Source organism: Drosophila montana, unplaced genomic scaffold (assembly GCF_035044405.1).
Source record: "Drosophila montana isolate Dmon_TW-CO22-7 unplaced genomic scaffold, ASM3504440v1 contig_1069_1, whole genome shotgun sequence".
Classification (NCBI taxonomy): Eukaryota; Metazoa; Arthropoda; class Insecta; order Diptera; family Drosophilidae; genus Drosophila; species Drosophila montana.
In genome coordinates, this window is record NW_026996060.1 from 13,916 (window position 1) to 31,047 (window position 17,132).

A 17,132-nucleotide genomic window follows, 5' to 3' on the forward strand; every position below is an offset into this window, starting at 1 on the left:
GTTTAATGTTCTACTTGAGAAACTAATTGGCTTGTTATCTTGTGACAACACAGCTCTTATTGCAAAATTACTTGCGTCGGTTGTTACCTGAAACTTTTTATTAAAGTCTGGACATACTAATATTGGGTCGTTCATAATTAATATTTTTAATTTTTCAAAGGCTTCATTGTATTCAACATTTTTAATATCAATTTTTGCCGCTTTCTTTAGGTAAAGAGTCATGGGTTTTGCAATTTTTGCAAAATCTGGAATGAACTTTCGATAATATCCACATAAACCTAGAAATGATTTAATTTCCTTTGATGTTTTTGGCAAAGGAAATTCTTGTATTGCTTTTACTATCAATTTGTTTGGCCGTATGCCTTCTGGACTTATAATGTAACCTAAGAATTCTGTTTCCTTTTTTAATTGAACTTTCAAATTTGCCTGTCTTAATTTTTTCAAAAACTTTATTTATTGAATTTAAATGTTCTTCATGTGATGTGGAGAAGACAATAATGTCGTCCAATTAAACAAGACAATGCTTGTTAATTAAATCACGAAGAACGTGATTCATGCACTTTTGGAATGTTGCTGGTGCATTTTTAAGTCCAAATGGCATTCGAGTATACTCGTAATGTCCGTATTTGGTAGAAAATGCTGTTTTATTAATTGATTTCTTGTCCATCTCAATCTGATGGAAACCTTTTGCTAAATCTATTGTTGTAAAGTATGAGCATCTTCCTAATTTTCCCAAAATCTCGTCCATGTTTGGAATGGGGAATTTATCATTGATTGTAATGTCGTTCAATCCTCTGTAATCGACCACTAGTCTAAATTTTGCCTTTCCTGAGGCATTTTCCCTTTTTTTGTACTATCCATAAGGGACTACAATAAGGCGACTGGCTATGCCGAATAATACCTTGGGTTAACATATCTTTAGTTTGCTTTTCGACTTCTTGTTCGAAAGCGAAAGGGTAACCTTATGGTTTCTTGTAAATTGGATTTTCATGATGTGTATTAATTTCGTGCGTAACAATGCCTAATATGCATGGGTTAATAGTTAATTTTTTCTTGTCCTTATTATTATGTGAGTAGTATTTGTATTGTGTTTCGTCTTGTAAAATATTTTTATCATCGTCCGGGTAGGGTAGAATTTCGTATAATGGGGTTTTATTTATTTCTCTAGGAATGTGTGAAATAATCAAAATTTCATTCGTATCTGATCTAAGCCAAGTGTATGTTTTTATGTTAAGTAGCTTTTCGGAATTAACGTTTGTGACATAATCGTGTTTTAATAATTTTGGATTAAAACTTCCCAATCTAGTTAGTTGCATTCCCATTTTTTAAATCTTCAATATATTCTATAAATTGTTGTAAGTTGAATGCAAGTAGTTCCAGTACTTTAAGTTCTTCTCTTTCTTCTCTTTCTTTGTTTACTATTTCTATTCCTTGGTTGACCGCATCAATTACATGGTTGAGTTCATTTATTTGAATACTATTTTGAGCTTTTGAATTCATTTTTTCTTCAAGTTCCTCTTTATCGTTGTTATCTAAAGTTCCAAATAAGTATTTGTATGTTGTTCCTACGAAATTAAGTAATCCTCTCTTACTTATTTTTACTATTCGGATACCGTTTATTTCTCTTTGCAACTTTTCTGTTAAATATTGAATTTCTATTGTCTTTATATTTGTTTGTTTGTAACATTAAATTGTCATATGTGTCTTCTGTCTTTGTTAAATTTATTGTGAGACAATGGTGCTCGTAATTACCGGGTATGTCTATCATGCCTATTTTAAAGAGTAAGTATCCATTATCTGATTTAATAGGGTTGATATCTATAAATTGGTTATTACTTCCTGGTAATAGAGTTTACATGGTTAGTGCCAGAAAAATGTAAGTTATAGGTCCTGTTTTGGAATTTAGTCGTCCTGTAAATATTTGCTCTTATTTAATTTCTTTTGTTTTTGATAATACGTTTTATAATGCTTAATTTTTTGACCTCTGTTAGTCTCCTCAAAATTATCTTCGTCAAATTGTTCTATTTTCCCAGTGGGATTGTAAGGGTTATGTAATTTACCGTGAAGTATGGGTGCTTTCCTAAACTTTGTATTTACTTCGAAATCATTTCGGTTTTTATTAAAATTATTTATTCTGGTCTCTTTTATATTTTGGGTATTATAATTAGGTATACCTGCGTAAATGAAAATGTCAGCTGGAGTTCTGCCAGTAGAGTTATGTTTTAGCTTATGATTATAAGTGTATAAAATTACTTCAATTTTCATGAGTCTATTTTCTTCGTCTCGTCAGTATTTATAATAGGTATTTTTTCATTAAATGTCTTATGTGGTCTTTCTATATCCGCTACACTATTTTTACTTGTTGTTATTTGAATTTCAACTTTTTTCTTATTCAACCATTCTTTCAGGACAAGAATCATAAAAGCACTGTCCCTATCTGTCTTCAGAGTTAATCCTTGCCGTTAAGTTCAATTACATTTGCAAATTTTGAATATAAATCAATACATGTTAAATAGCTGTAGATTTTTATTGAATAAATGTCTACTACGTAAGTTTCTGTACAGTTTTCTACTTCTGGTGTAATTTTAAATTTACATGATGTGTTCCTGTTAATTTGGTTCAACTTCTATTTGCTCGATATCACTTCTAATCATTTCTATTTGACTTCTAAAAAAGTTGGTTGGTTTTTCTGTTAAATGTATTAAATTTTTTGGTTATCTTCTGCAGCGCTATTTGCTGTAGTTTGTGTGTTAATATCTTGTTCGCCTAACATAATTTCTTCAATTCTGATGCGCGATAAGGCATCTGCTACGTGGTTTAATTTTCCTTCTAAGTATTTGATTGAGAAATTATATTAACTAAGTTTGATACGCCAACGTTGTAATTTCATGTTGGGTTCTTTAATATTGTTTAGCCAAACGAGTGGCTTGTGATCGCTTAAAATGTGAAATGGTCTGCCATATAAATATGGGCGAAAATATTTTACTGCCCACACTATTGCTAAAAGCTCTTTTTCTATTGTATTGTAGTTTTGTTCGTGATCGTTTAATGTTCTACTTGAGAAACTAATTGGCTTGTTATCTTGTGACAACACAGCTCTTATTGCAAAATTACTTGCGTCGGTTGTTACCTGAAACTTTTTATTAAAGTCTGGACATACTAATATTGGGTCGTTCATAATTAATATTTTTAATTTTTCAAAGGCTTCATTGTATTCAACATTTTTAATATCAATTTTTGCCGCTTTCTTTAGGTAAAGAGTCATGGGTTTTGCAATTTTTGCAAAATCTGGAATGAACTTTCGATAATATCCACATAAACCTAGAAATGATTTAATTTCCTTTGATGTTTTTGGCAAAGGAAATTCTTGTATTGCTTTTACTATCAATTTGTTTGGCCGTATGCCTTCTGGACTTATAATGTAACCTAAGAATTCTGTTTCCTTTTTTAATTGAACTTTCAAATTAACCTGTCTTAATTTTTTCAAAAACTTTATTTATTGAATTTAAATGTTCTTCATGTGATGTGGAGAAGACAATAATGTCGTCCAATTAAACAAGACAATGCTTGTTAATTAAATCACGAAGAACGTGATTCATGCACTTTTGGAATGTTGCTGGTGCATTTTTAAGTCCAAATGGCATTCGAGTATACTCGTAATGTCCGTATTTGGTAGAAAATGCTGTTTTATTAATTGATTTCTTGTCCATCTCAATCTGATGGAAACCTTTTGCTAAATCTATTGTTGTAAAGTATGAGCATCTTCCTAATTTTCCCAAAATCTCGTCCATGTTTGGAATGGGGAATTTATCATTGATTGTAATGTCGTTCAATCCTCTGTAATCGACCACTAGTCTAAATTTTGCCTTTCCTGAGGCATTTTCCCTTTTTTTGTACTATCCATAAGGGACTACAATAAGGCGACTGGCTATGCCGAATAATACCTTGGGTTAACATATCTTTAGTTTGCTTTTCGACTTCTTGTTCGAAAGCGAAAGGGTAACCTTATGGTTTCTTGTAAATTGGATTTTCATGATGTGTATTAATTTCGTGCTTAACAATGCTCGTGAAGGTCAAATTGCCACCTTCTCGATATTGGATGTCACTGAAATTTTGCAGTAATTTTAATAGTTTTGATTTTTCTTCATCGTTTAGATGATCAACTCGGTAATCTCGATGTTATTTCATTACTTATTGCGTAATTAATTTCTTGTGTATAACTTTCTGGTTTTAAATATGCTTCGAAGTTTTTTTCAAAATTTGGATTCCAAACTAATTTCTTCTGATTGAACGATCTCTCGCTAATTATTATTCTGTCATGAGCGTAGTCAATTATGGCGTCGTTTGCCTTTAATAAATTTCTGCCTTAAAGTATATCATAATGAGGTGAAAAATCATGTATGTAAAATATCTGATCTTGCCTAGAGAGTTTCTTAGGTGCAGTGGATACATAATGGTTTAGTTTTGATATCCCTATCATGGTTCTAATCGAAGTAGGTCTTGTATAAACTGGTATATTAAGGAAGTTTTCCCTCATCATATTTATTGACGACCCAGTGTCAATGAGACATCTGCAGCGTCTGTTATTAATTTTAATTTCTATGTACTGGCTTGTCCCGAGGCTCCAATTAGAAAATTTTCGTCTTTTATTTCATTATTCTGAAACTCCTCATATTGGTTGTTCTGACAACCATACTCTTCTTGTACATAGTTATCCTGATAGTTTTCTGATTGTTGATCATTTTCATCAACCTGCATTTTTTGGCAACCACTAGTATTTTCTCGTATACGCTTGTACGGTTGATTTGGTATATATCTACCTTGAGAAATATTTTGATTTATGGGGTTATTTATTTGTGCTTGTTGTAAATTCTGTTTTTGAATTCTTGAGCTAGTTGCTTATTTTGGTTCAAATAAATTTGGTTGTTCGGAGGGTGAGGGTTAGTTAGGAGGGTTAGTTATGTAATTTGGGGTAAATTAAGGTTAAGAATTTCCTGTATAATTTATAGTATTGATAGTATTTTGTTTTTATTATTGTTATAATAATTTTCCTCATAGTAGCCCTCCATTTGTGCTACTTGTTTTAATTTTAAAATAGTGGATATGTCGTATCTTGCAAGTGACATAAAGAGTTTATCTGGTAATTTTTTATTTATTAAGTTTTTTACAGTGTTATTCATAGCGTTTGTATATAATCTAGAATTATCTAAATTCCCTTCTAATTCTAACTTGTCAGTTAAAATTATTATCTTAGCCTCTACCTCACTACAAAATTTACGTAAATTACCTTGATAATTGGTATTATATAGTCTTCGCAGTAGTTCTTTCACGGGTGTTTGCGTCTTGTATTCGGAGATTAAGGCTTCCCTCAGTTGTGGATTTGGAGCATGCTAGGAACCTTCTGGGCATTTCCGTATACCTAGAGCTCAATCGCCCGTTGTCGTTCATTGTAAGTAGAGTATAGTTGAAGCAGGTAATCCATCCTTCTGATAAATGGACCCAGGGTTATAGGGTCTCCCTCAAAGGCTGGCATGTTCCGTATTTGTTGAAGCAATTGGTTTAAATTTTGGTCGCTTAATTTATTCATTGCTCCATTTTTTAATAATTTTATGTATTTAGTTTGTGTCACGAAATTCACTTTGTGTTGCAACGACCGAATTGAATTTATACGTTGATTGAATTGTTTTGGCACTTCAAGTTCTTTTGCGGATAGCGAATTTTGGAGTTGAAATATATTCGATTTAGTTGTAATACTGTGCACAATTACACTTGTTGATCAGAGAAGGCACCAGTTGTATGGATAAGCCTCTCTTTAATTGATCGTATCACGCACGAACTTTAATTTATTTCTTTTCACAAAATGCTATCCTACCGGTTGCGCCAATAACGTAGTTATAAGTGTGAATAAAAAGACTTTATTTCACGAGAGTGAATTTTTATCAGTTTATTATGTTGAATATCTGGATTAAGACTGAAGTACAAAAATTGGCTTACGCTATATTTAAAGCTAAATAATAATTGGAGTATGTGACTTTTTGCAAAGGCACAGCAGCTGCAGCTTGTTTATGCTAGCGCCTTTATGTTGGTCAGTTTTTGTTTATAAATGATTTTTGACAATATGTGAGCTTGGCTGCAGAAGGCATTCTGCTCTTATGCTGCTTTTTGCTGCTGTTAGCATTATTTGAATTCGGCTGCAGAAGGCGTGCTATTTTTATGAGACACACAGTGGGCTATGCTATGCAATGTAGCTTATGAATAACAGTGGTTCAAAATTCTGTTGTTGTGAATATGTCACTATATATATATATGTGCTTATAAACTTAAAAACTTTTTTTGTAACATTTAGAAACAGCGATCCTACTTGTCGTACACATTGGGTCCAACGTTTGCTTCGGAGGATATTGAGTGAGTAACAGTGAAAACCCACAGTGACTTCAAAACAACACTTGGAACTGCATGTATATATGTATATATATATATAGATATATATATGATCATTTAAATGCAGCTTATATAGCAAGACGGTAAATTATTTACTATCCGTCATTATATTAGCTTATTTGATATGATATCTTAATTCCTCAATTGTTGTCTGTCAAGTACCCATGTTAGCCGTTTACAAGAAGTGCGAACCTCCAATCCCTATGCACCCGGTTAGGCAATGGCCACGGCCGTTTCTTTTATTTTGGTTGATGGCCAAACAAAAGGCAAAACCTGAGCCCGAACACCCACCATTACAATGTGGACGCAATTCTTCTATCATTGGAGAGCTCCTAGTTCTATTTGTTTGACTTTCTGTGGCTGCCGCCATTGAATCAGATATTGACTGCTGTATTTCGCCTAGTGTGTAATACACGAGAGCCTGCATCTGGCTCTGCTGCCATAGGCGGGACACTTTGCGGACGAAGATTCTTGGACATTGTGCCTTGGGACAAAATCTCTTCTGAAGGTCCTTGACTTCGGGTTCCAATAGGCATAGGCATACCCGTTAGACCCCGTACCTGAACCTGTCCCAGTTAGCCAAACTGCCTCAGCCTCCTCAGCTCCTGGCCGCAAAGGTAGACCTGCGCGCAATCTTGCCCAGATTGTTAAAAACAATTATGGTGCCTCTTTGGCCCCACCAAATCCTGTTCTCTCTCCAGCCCCTTCAGCTCCTACGTTAACTGTTGTTGCCCCTCGTAGGCAAGTTTTTGTATCTCGACTTTCGTCTGACACCACCTCTGAGTCATTGGCAGCCTATGTTGCTTGCAAATCTTCTGCTAGCGTGTCAATTACCAAATTTAATTTCTCCACTCCTCGTGAAATATAATCTTTCAAAATAAATGTTTCACATGATATGTTCCCAAATAATTTGTGATCCCAAATTTTGGCCTCCACATATGATTGTCCACGAGTTCAAAAAAGCGTAACCAGCCTGTCACCCTTCCAGTCCCTTCAATACATGGTACCATTTCTGCCCCAAAAAACTAACTTCTTCTTCTAACCAAGTCTTTATTCACTATCAGAATGTCAGAGGTCTTATTTCAAAACTTAAAAATCTTTTCATGGCCAGCACACCTTTCGATTCGGATATAATCGCATTTTCAGAAACATGGCTAAACTCAACCATATCTGATTTTGAGGTTTTTTCGAATAATTTTATTTTGCATAGAAATGATCGGCCGAGTCGGGGTGGTGGGGTATTAATTGCCGTTAAAGCCACTCTCAAGTCAGAACTTTTCTGTTTTAGTACGCCTACTGACGCTGAGATTGTCTCAGTCAAGGTGTCTTTTCCTACACGGAATATTTATATTTCATGCTCTTATGTTCCTCCTTCTTCTGATAATCAAGTTTATATGAAACATATTTCTTGTATTAGAGAAGTTTCTTCACACGTGCGTGATAATGACCTATTTATTGTGTTGGGTGATTATTATTTGCCGAACATCACTTGGTCACTTTTCACTGCCGAAAATTATCTAGTGCCCTCAGCACAGCATGACTTTATAGATTGCATGCTTGACCTTTCGTTGTTTCAAATCAATTCAATTTCTAATCATTTGAATAAAACACTTGATCTTCTTAACGACTACCTTATTTCTAATGTGTCTAGGTCCCCTCCTTTATCTCTTCCTGAGGATGTATATCATCCTACTTTAGAGGTTGCAATGTTCAATTGTAATCCTCTCATTTCGTGTTCATCAGCCAAAAAACCCCGCCGTTGCTTTCGCAAAGGAAATTATTCATTGCTGAATTAGCTTATTTATGCAACCGATTGGTCTTTCTTATATGACTCGGTTGACATGAATACTGCTATTAACGCTAAACTCCCTCTTAGATATGTGTATTCCCAAGTCAATTCCTTCGACTACCTCTTCAAAGCCACCTTGGTTTACTCCCAGATTAACGAATCTAAAAAAAATTAAATCAAAATATTTTAAAAAGTTTAAAAAGTCTTGTTCGTGTACTGACTTGGCTAAATATTCCATAGCCAAGTCGAACTTCTGTCTTCTGAATTCTCAATGCTATGAGAATTATCTAATTCGTTGCAAAAGGCAATTTACCCTAAATCCAAGACAGTTTTACAATTTTGTAAACTTGAAGCGTAAATCTTCAAGTTTGCCATCTTCTTTTTCTATCGGGATGGATAAAGCTAGCAATGACTCTGATTCTGCTAACCTATTTGCTAATTTTTTTCAATCAACTTACTCTTCAGTCTGTCCTAATAACCCTTATACCCTTATACTATTACTTCCTCTAGATCTATACCTCCCCCTATTATTTCCCATTCCTCCCTCCTTTTAGCTTTAAATTCTTTAAAATTTTCTTTCTCTCCTGGGCCTGACAATATCCCTAGTTGTCTAATCAAGGAGTGTAGTTCTTCCCTTGTTTATCCATTGCTAAAGCTTATTAATCTATCCCTTGAATCTTCTGTCTTTTCATCGCTTTGGAAAGAATCTTATATCATTCCTCTCCACAAGAAAGGTGGAAAGTCTGATATACTAAATTACAGGGGCATTGCAAAACTGTCCGCTATTCCTAAATTATTTGAAAAAATAATCACTTCGAATTTGCAGCATTTCTGCAAATCAGTTGTTTTCCCTGTTCAATATGGATTCGTAACGAATCGGTCTACTACGACCAATCTGCTTGAGTTTACTTCCTTGGTAAATGATGCTTTCCTTTCGAAAATGCAAACTGATATCATTTACACTGACTTCAGTAAGGCGTTTGACTCCGTGCACCATGACATTTTACTTTTTAAACTTGACCGAATAGGTTTTCCTCCGTATCTTTTGCTTTGGATTAGTTCTTATTTAAAAGGTAGGACCCAAAGAGTAATGTTGAGGCTAACTACCTCTAAACAGGTTCACGTTACTTCTGGTGTTCCTCAAGGTAGTCATCTTGGACCTTTACTCTTTACTCTTTTTATAAATGATCTTCCCTCTGTTATATCCCATGCCCGTGTACTCATGTATGCGGACGACGTGAAACTTATTCTATCATACACCAATCCCCTACATCATTCTCGTCTCTAAGACGATTTGAACGCTATGCAACTTTGGTGCTCGGCCAATTAATTGCATCTGAATTGTTCAAAGTGTATGTTTATGACATTTAATCGTACTACACTTTATCTGGTCAGTTATACAATCGACAATACCCCATTGCAACGTATACTAACAGTTAAGGATCTAGGCGTTCTTTTTGATTCTAAACTCTGTTTCAATCTTCACATGGATACCATCGTTAATGAGGCAAAAGGTGTACTTGGATTCATTAAACGATGGTCGTAAGAGTTTAACGATCCTTTTATAACGAAACTTCTGTACATCTCTCTTGTTCCCCCTATCCTTGAATACTGCTCTTGCATCTGGTCTCCGCAGTATAACAATAGCCAGGATCGTATTGAATCTTTTCAGAAGCAATTTCTGCTTTTTGCCTTACGAGGTTTAAATTGGGACCCTAATCTTCGGTTGCCATCCCATTCCAGCAGGCTTCTTCTTCTTAATCTTCCGTCGTTGACCAACCGTAAGACAATTCTCGGTGTTGTCTTTCTACATAAGTTGGTTGTTGGCGATATAGATTCTCCTTTTCTGTTAGGGCGTCTTCAATTCTCTGTTCCGGCTAGACCAACCAGAAATTACCGCCCCTTATTCCTATCGACGTGCACAACAGACTACGCTATGCACAATTCTTTTCGCGTGCTATGTAAAAATTACAATAGTTTGCATCACATTTTCTCTACCGAACTTTCTCTACCCCTAATAAAATCGTTGCTTTCAGGATACCTTCGGGAAGTCACTGACCATTCCCAGCTATGAGCAGGGGCATGGCTAGCCGGACTGGCTGTAAATTTTCCCCCACCGGATCGGTGATTTCCCATTACTTTCCCAATACTATCTCTTTATTCTATCTACTTAACACTCTGTATATCTAGCATACAGTTCTATACTTTATTAACAATCTTCCTCCTTTCTTTTCTCCTATTTATGGTATATTATTAAATAATATAGCAAATTAAGATTATTTTTAATTTTACTTAAGAACACTTTTTCCTACTTACACCCTTCTTCTTAGATGTAGGCTGTAATAGCGTCACTGACAAAATTAGCTGTGAAAAGGGGCACAGCTGGCCGGACTGGCAAATAAAACACCTCCATCGGTCGGTGATGCTATTTGAAATTTTTGTTCTCTATCTAGGCTTTTAGCATTTACTTTTCTAATTGTAATTATAATGTGTTGAATAATTGGAAGACACTCGTTTTGTCGACCACATATAACTAAATAAATAAATATGCTATGCAATGCAGCTTATGAATAACAGTGGTTCAAAATTCTGTTGTTGTGAATATGTCACTATATATATGTATATATATATATATATATGTGCTTATAAACTTATAAACTTTTTTTGTAACATTTAGAAACAGCGATCCTACTTGTCGTACACATTGGGTCCAACGTTTGCTTCGGAGGATATTGAGTGAGTAACAGTGAAAACCCACAGTGACTTCAAAACAACACTTGGAACTGCATGTATATATGTATATATATATATAGATATATATATGATCATTTAAATGCAGCTTATATAGCAAGACGGTAAATTATTTACTATCCGTCATTATATTAGCTTATTTGATATGATATCTTAATTCCTCAATTGTTGTCTGTCAAGTACCCATGTTAGCCGTTTACAATTTATAGTGATGGTTTGGGAATGTTACACATACTAGGAGCTTGCTTTTTAATGGATTTATTTAAATCAATAATTTTTTTTGATCGCACTTAAACTATGTGTTTATGGTAAGTGCAGAAGGGAAAGGAAACCCGACCAGCCCGACGAGCTATTGTCCGAGCATGAGCAAGAAGTGCGAACCTCAAATCCCTATGCACCCGGTTAGGCAATGGCCACGGCCGTTTCTTTTATTTTGGTTGATGGCCAAACAAAAGGCAAAACCTGAGCCCGAACACCCACCATTACAATGTGGACGCAATTCTTCTATCATTGGAGAGCTCCTAGTTCTATTTGTTTGACTTTCTGTGGCTGCCGCCATTGAATCAGATATTGACTGCTGTATTTCGCCTAGTGTGTAATACACGAGAGCCTGCATCTGGCTCTGCTGCCATAGGCGGGACACTTTGCGGACGAAGATTCTTGGACATTGTGCCTTGGGACAAAATCTCTTCTGAAGGTCCTTGACTTCGGGTTCCAATAGGCATAGGCATACCCGTTAGACCCCGTACCTGAACCTGTCCCAGTTAGCCAAACTGCCTCAGCCTCCTCAGCTCCTGGCCGCAAAGGTAGACCTGCGCGCAATCTTGCCCAGATTGTTAAAAACAATCATGGTGCCTCTTTGGCCCCACCAAATCCTCTTCTCCCTCCAGCCCCTTCAGCTCCTACGTTAACTGTTGTTGCCCCTCGTAGGCAAGTTTTTGTGTGTCGACTTTCGTCTGACACCACCTCTGAGTCATTGGCAGCCTATATTGCTAGCAAATCTTCTGCTAGCGTGTCAATTACCAAATTTAATTTCTCCACTCATCAATATCATCTTTCAAAATAAATGTTTCACATGATATGTTCCCAAATCATTTGTGATCCCAAATTTTGGCCTCCACATATGATTGTCCACGAGTTCAAGCCAAAAAAGCGTAACCAGCCTGTCACCCTTCCAGTCCCTTCAATACATGGTACCATTTCTGCCCCAAAAAACTAACTTCTTCTTCTAACCAAGTCTTTATTCAGTATCAGAATGTCAGAGGTCTTATTTCAAAACTTAAAAATCTTTTCATGGCCAGCACTTCTTTCGATTCGGATATAATCGCATTTTCAGAAACATGGCTAAACTCAACCATATCTGATTTTGAGGTTTTTTCGAATAATTTTATTTTGCATAGAAATGATCGGCCGAGTCGGGGTGGTGGGGTATTAATTGCCGTTAAAGCCACTCTCAAGTCAGAACTTTTCTGTTTTAGTACGCCTACTGACGCTGAGATTGTCTCAGTCAAGGTGTCTTTTCCTACACGGAATATTTATATTTCATGCTCTTATGTTCCTCCTTCTTCTGATAATCAAGTTTATATGAAACATATTTCTTGTATTAGAGAAGTTTCTTCACACGTGCGTGATAATGACCTATTTATTGTGTTGGGTGATTATTATTTGCCGAACATCACTTGGTCACTTTTCACTGCCGAAAATTATCTAGTGCCCTCAGCACAGCATGACTTTATAGATTGCATGCTTGACCTTTCGTTGTTTCAAATCAATTCAATTTCTAATCATTTGAATAAAACACTTGATCTTCTTAACGACTACCTTATTTCTAATGTGTCTAGGTCCCCTCCTTTATCTCTTCCTGAGGATGTATATCATCCTACTTTAGAGGTTGCAATGTTCAATTGTAATCCTCTCATTTCGTGCTCATCAGCCAATAAGCCCCGCCGTTGCTTTCGCAAAGGAAATTATTCATTGCTGAATCAGCTTATTTATGCAACCGATTGGTCTTTCTTATATGACTCGGTTGACATGAATACTGCTATTAACGCTAAACTCCCTCTTAGATATGTGTATTCCCAAGTCAATTCCTTCGACTACCTCTTCAAAGCCACCTTGGTTTACTCCCAGATTAACGAATCTAATAAAAATTAAATCAAAATATTTTAAAAAGTTTAAAAAGTCTTGTTCGTGTACTGACTTGGCTAAATATTCCATAGCCAAGTCGAACTTCTGTCTTCTGAATTCTCAATGCTATGAGAATTATCTAATTCGTTGCAAAAGGCAATTTACCCTAAATCCAAGACAGTTTTACAATTTTGTAAACTTGAAGCGTAAATCTTCAAGTTTGCCATCTTCTTTTTCTCTCGGGATGGATAAAGCTAGCAATGACTCTGATTCTGCTAACCTATTTGCTAATTTTTTTCAATCAACTTACTCTTCAGTCTGTCCTAATAACCCTTATACCCTTATACTATTACTTCCTCTAGATCTATACCTCCCCCTATTATTTCCCATTCCTCCCTCCTTTTAGCTTTAAATTCTTTAAAATTTTCTTTCTCTCCTGGGCCTGACAATATCCCTAGTTGTCTAATCAAGGAGTGTAGTTCTTCCCTTGTTTATTGCTAAAGCTTAGTAATCTATCCCTTGAATCTTCTGTCTTTTCATCGCTTTGGAAAGAATCTTATATCATTCCTCTCCACAAGAAAGGTGGAAAGTCTGATATACTAAATTACAGGGGCATTGCAAAACTGTCCGCTATTCCTAAATTATTTGAAAAAATAATCACTTCGAATTTGCAGCATTTCTGCAAATCAGTTGTTTTCCCTGTTCAATATGGATTCGTAAAGAATCGGTCTACTACGACCAATCTGCTTGAGTTTACTTCCTTGGTAAATGATGCTTTCCTTTCGAAAATGCAAACTGATGTCATTTACACTGACTTCATTAAGGCGTTTGACTCCGTGCACCATGACATTTTACTTTTTAAACTTGACCGAATAGGTTTTCCTCCGTATCTTTTGCTTTGGATTAGTTCTTATTTAAAAGGTAGGACCCAAAGAGTAATGTTGAGGCTAACTACCTCTAAACAGGTTCACGTTACTTCTGGTGTTCCTCAAGGTAGTCATCTTGGACCTTTACTCTTTACTCTTTTTATAAATGATCTTCCCTCTGTTATATCCCATGCCCGTGTACTCATGTATGCGGACGACGTGAAACTTATTCTATCATACACCAATCCCCTACATCATTCTCGTCTCTAAGACGATTTGAACGCTATGCAACTTTGGTGCTCGGCCAATTAATTGCATCTGAATTGTTCAAAGTGTATGTTTATGACATTTAATCGTACTACACTTTATCTGGTCAGTTATACAATCGACAATACCCCATTGCAACGTATACTAACAGTTAAGGATCTAGGCGTTCTTTTTGATTCTAAACTTTGTTTCAATCTTCACATAGATACCATCGTTAATGAGGCAAAAGGTGTACTTGGATTCATTAAACGATGGTCGTAAGAGTTTAACGATCCTTTTATAACGAAACTTCTGTATATCTCTCTTGTTCGCCCTATCCTTGAATACTGCTCTTGCATCTGGTCTCCGCAGTATAACAATAGCCAGGATCGTATTGAATCTTTTCAGAAGCAATTTCTGCTTTTTGCCTTACGAGGTTTAAATTGGGACCCTAATCTTCGGTTGCCATCCTATTCCAGCAGGCTTCTTCTTCTTAATCTTCCGTCGTTGACCAACCGTAAGACAATTCTCGGTGTTGTCTTTCTACATAAGTTGGTTGTAGGCGATATAGATTCTCCTTTTCTGTTAGGGCGTCTTCAATTCTCTGTTCCGGCTAGACCAACCAGAAATTACCGCCCTTATTCCTATCGACGTGCACAACAGACTACGCTATGCACAATTCTTTTCGCGTGCTATGTAAAAATTACAATAGTTTGCATCACGTTTTCTCTACCGAACTTTCTCTACCCCTAATAAAATCGTTGCTTTCAGGATACCTTCGGGAAGTCACTGACCATTCCCAGCTATGAGCAGGGGCATGGCTAGCCGGACTGGCTGTAAATTTTCCCCCACCGGATCGGTGATTTCCCATTACTTTCCCAATACTATCTCTTTATTCTATCTACTTAACACTCTGTATATCTAGCATACAGTTCTATACTTTATTAAACAATCTTCCTCCTATCTTTTCTCCTATTCATGGTATATTATTAAATAATATAGTAAATTAAGATTATTTTTAATTTTACTTAAGAACACTTTTTCCTACTTACACATATAAATAAATAAATAAATATGCTATGCAATGCAGCTTATGAATAACAGTGGTTCAAAATTCTGTTGTTGTGAATATATATATATATGTGTATATATATATATATATGTGCTTATAAACTTATAAACTTTTTTTGTAACATTTAGAAACAGCGATCCTACTTGTCGTACACATTGGGTCCAACGTTTGCTTCGGAGGATATTGAGTGAGTAACAGTGAAAACCCACAGTGACTTCAAAACAACACTTGGAACTGCATGTATATATGTATATATATATATAGATATATATATGATCATTTAAATGCAGCTTATATAGCAAGACGGTAAATTATTTACTATCTGTCATTATATTAGTTTATTTGATATGATATCTTAATTCCTCAATTGTTGTCTGTCAAGTACCCATGTTAGCCGTTTACAATTTATAGTGATGGTTTGGGAATGTTACACATACTAGGAGCTTGCTTTTTAATGGATTTATTTAAATCAATAATTTTTTTTGATCGCACTTAAACTATGTGTTTATGGTAAGTGCAGAAGGGAAAGGAAACCCGACCAGCCCGACGAGCTATTGTCCGAGCATGAGCAAGAAGTGCGAACCTCCAATCCCTATGCACCCGGTTAGGCAATGGCCACGGCCGTTTCTTTTATTTTGGTTGATGGCCAAACAAAAGGCAAAACCTGAGCCCGAACACCCACCATTACAATGTGGACGCAATTCTTCTATCATTGGAGAGCTCCTAGTTCTATTTGTTTGACTTTCTGTGGCTGCCGCCATTGAATCAGATATTGACTGCTGTATTTCGCCTAGTGTGTAATACACGAGAGCCTGCATCTGGCTCTGCTGCCATAGGCGGGACACTTTGCGGACGAAGATTCTTGGACATTGTGCCTTGGGACAAAATCTCTTCTGAAGGTCCTTGACTTCGGGTTCCAATAGGCATAGGCATACCCGTTAGACCCCGTACCTGAACCTGTCCCAGTTAGCCAAACTGCCTCAGCCTCCTCAGCTCCTGGCCGCAAAGGTAGACCTGCGCGCAATCTTGCCCAGATTGTTAAAAACAATCATGGTGCCTCTTTGGCCCCACCAAATCCTGTTCTCCCTCCAGCCCCTTCAGCTCCTACGTTAACTGTTGTTGCCCCTCGTAGGCAAGTTTTTGTGTCTCGACTTTCGTCTGACACCACCTCTGAGTCATTGGCAGCCTATATTGCTAGCAAATCTTCTGCTAGCGTGTCAATTACCAAATTTAATTTCTCAACTCCTCGTGAAATATCATCTTTCAAAATAAATGTTTCACATGATATGTTCCCAATCATTTGTGATCCCAAATTTTGGCCTCCACATATGATTGTCCACGAGTTCAAGCCAAAAAAGCGTAACCAGCCTGTCACCCTTCCAGTCCCTTCAATACATGGTACCATTTCTGCCCCAAAAAACTAACTTCTTCTTCTGACCAAGTCTTTATTCACTATCAGAATGTCAGAGGTCTTATTTCAAAACTTAAAAATCTTTTCATGGCCAGCACTTCTTTCGATTCGGATATAATCGCATTTTCAGAAACATGGTTAAACTCAACCATATCTGATTTTGAGGTTTTTTCGAATAATTTTATTTTGCATAGAAATGATCGGCCGAGTCGGGGTGGTGGGGTATTAATTGCCGTTAAAGCCACTCTCAAGTCAGAACTTTTCTGTTTTAGTACGCCTACTGACGCTGAGATTGTCTCAGTCAAGGTGTCTTTTCCTACACGGAATATTTATATTTCATGCTCTTATGTTCCTCCTTCTTCTGATAATCAAGTTTATATGAAACATATTTCTTGTATTAAAGAAGTTTCTTCACACGTGCGTGATAAT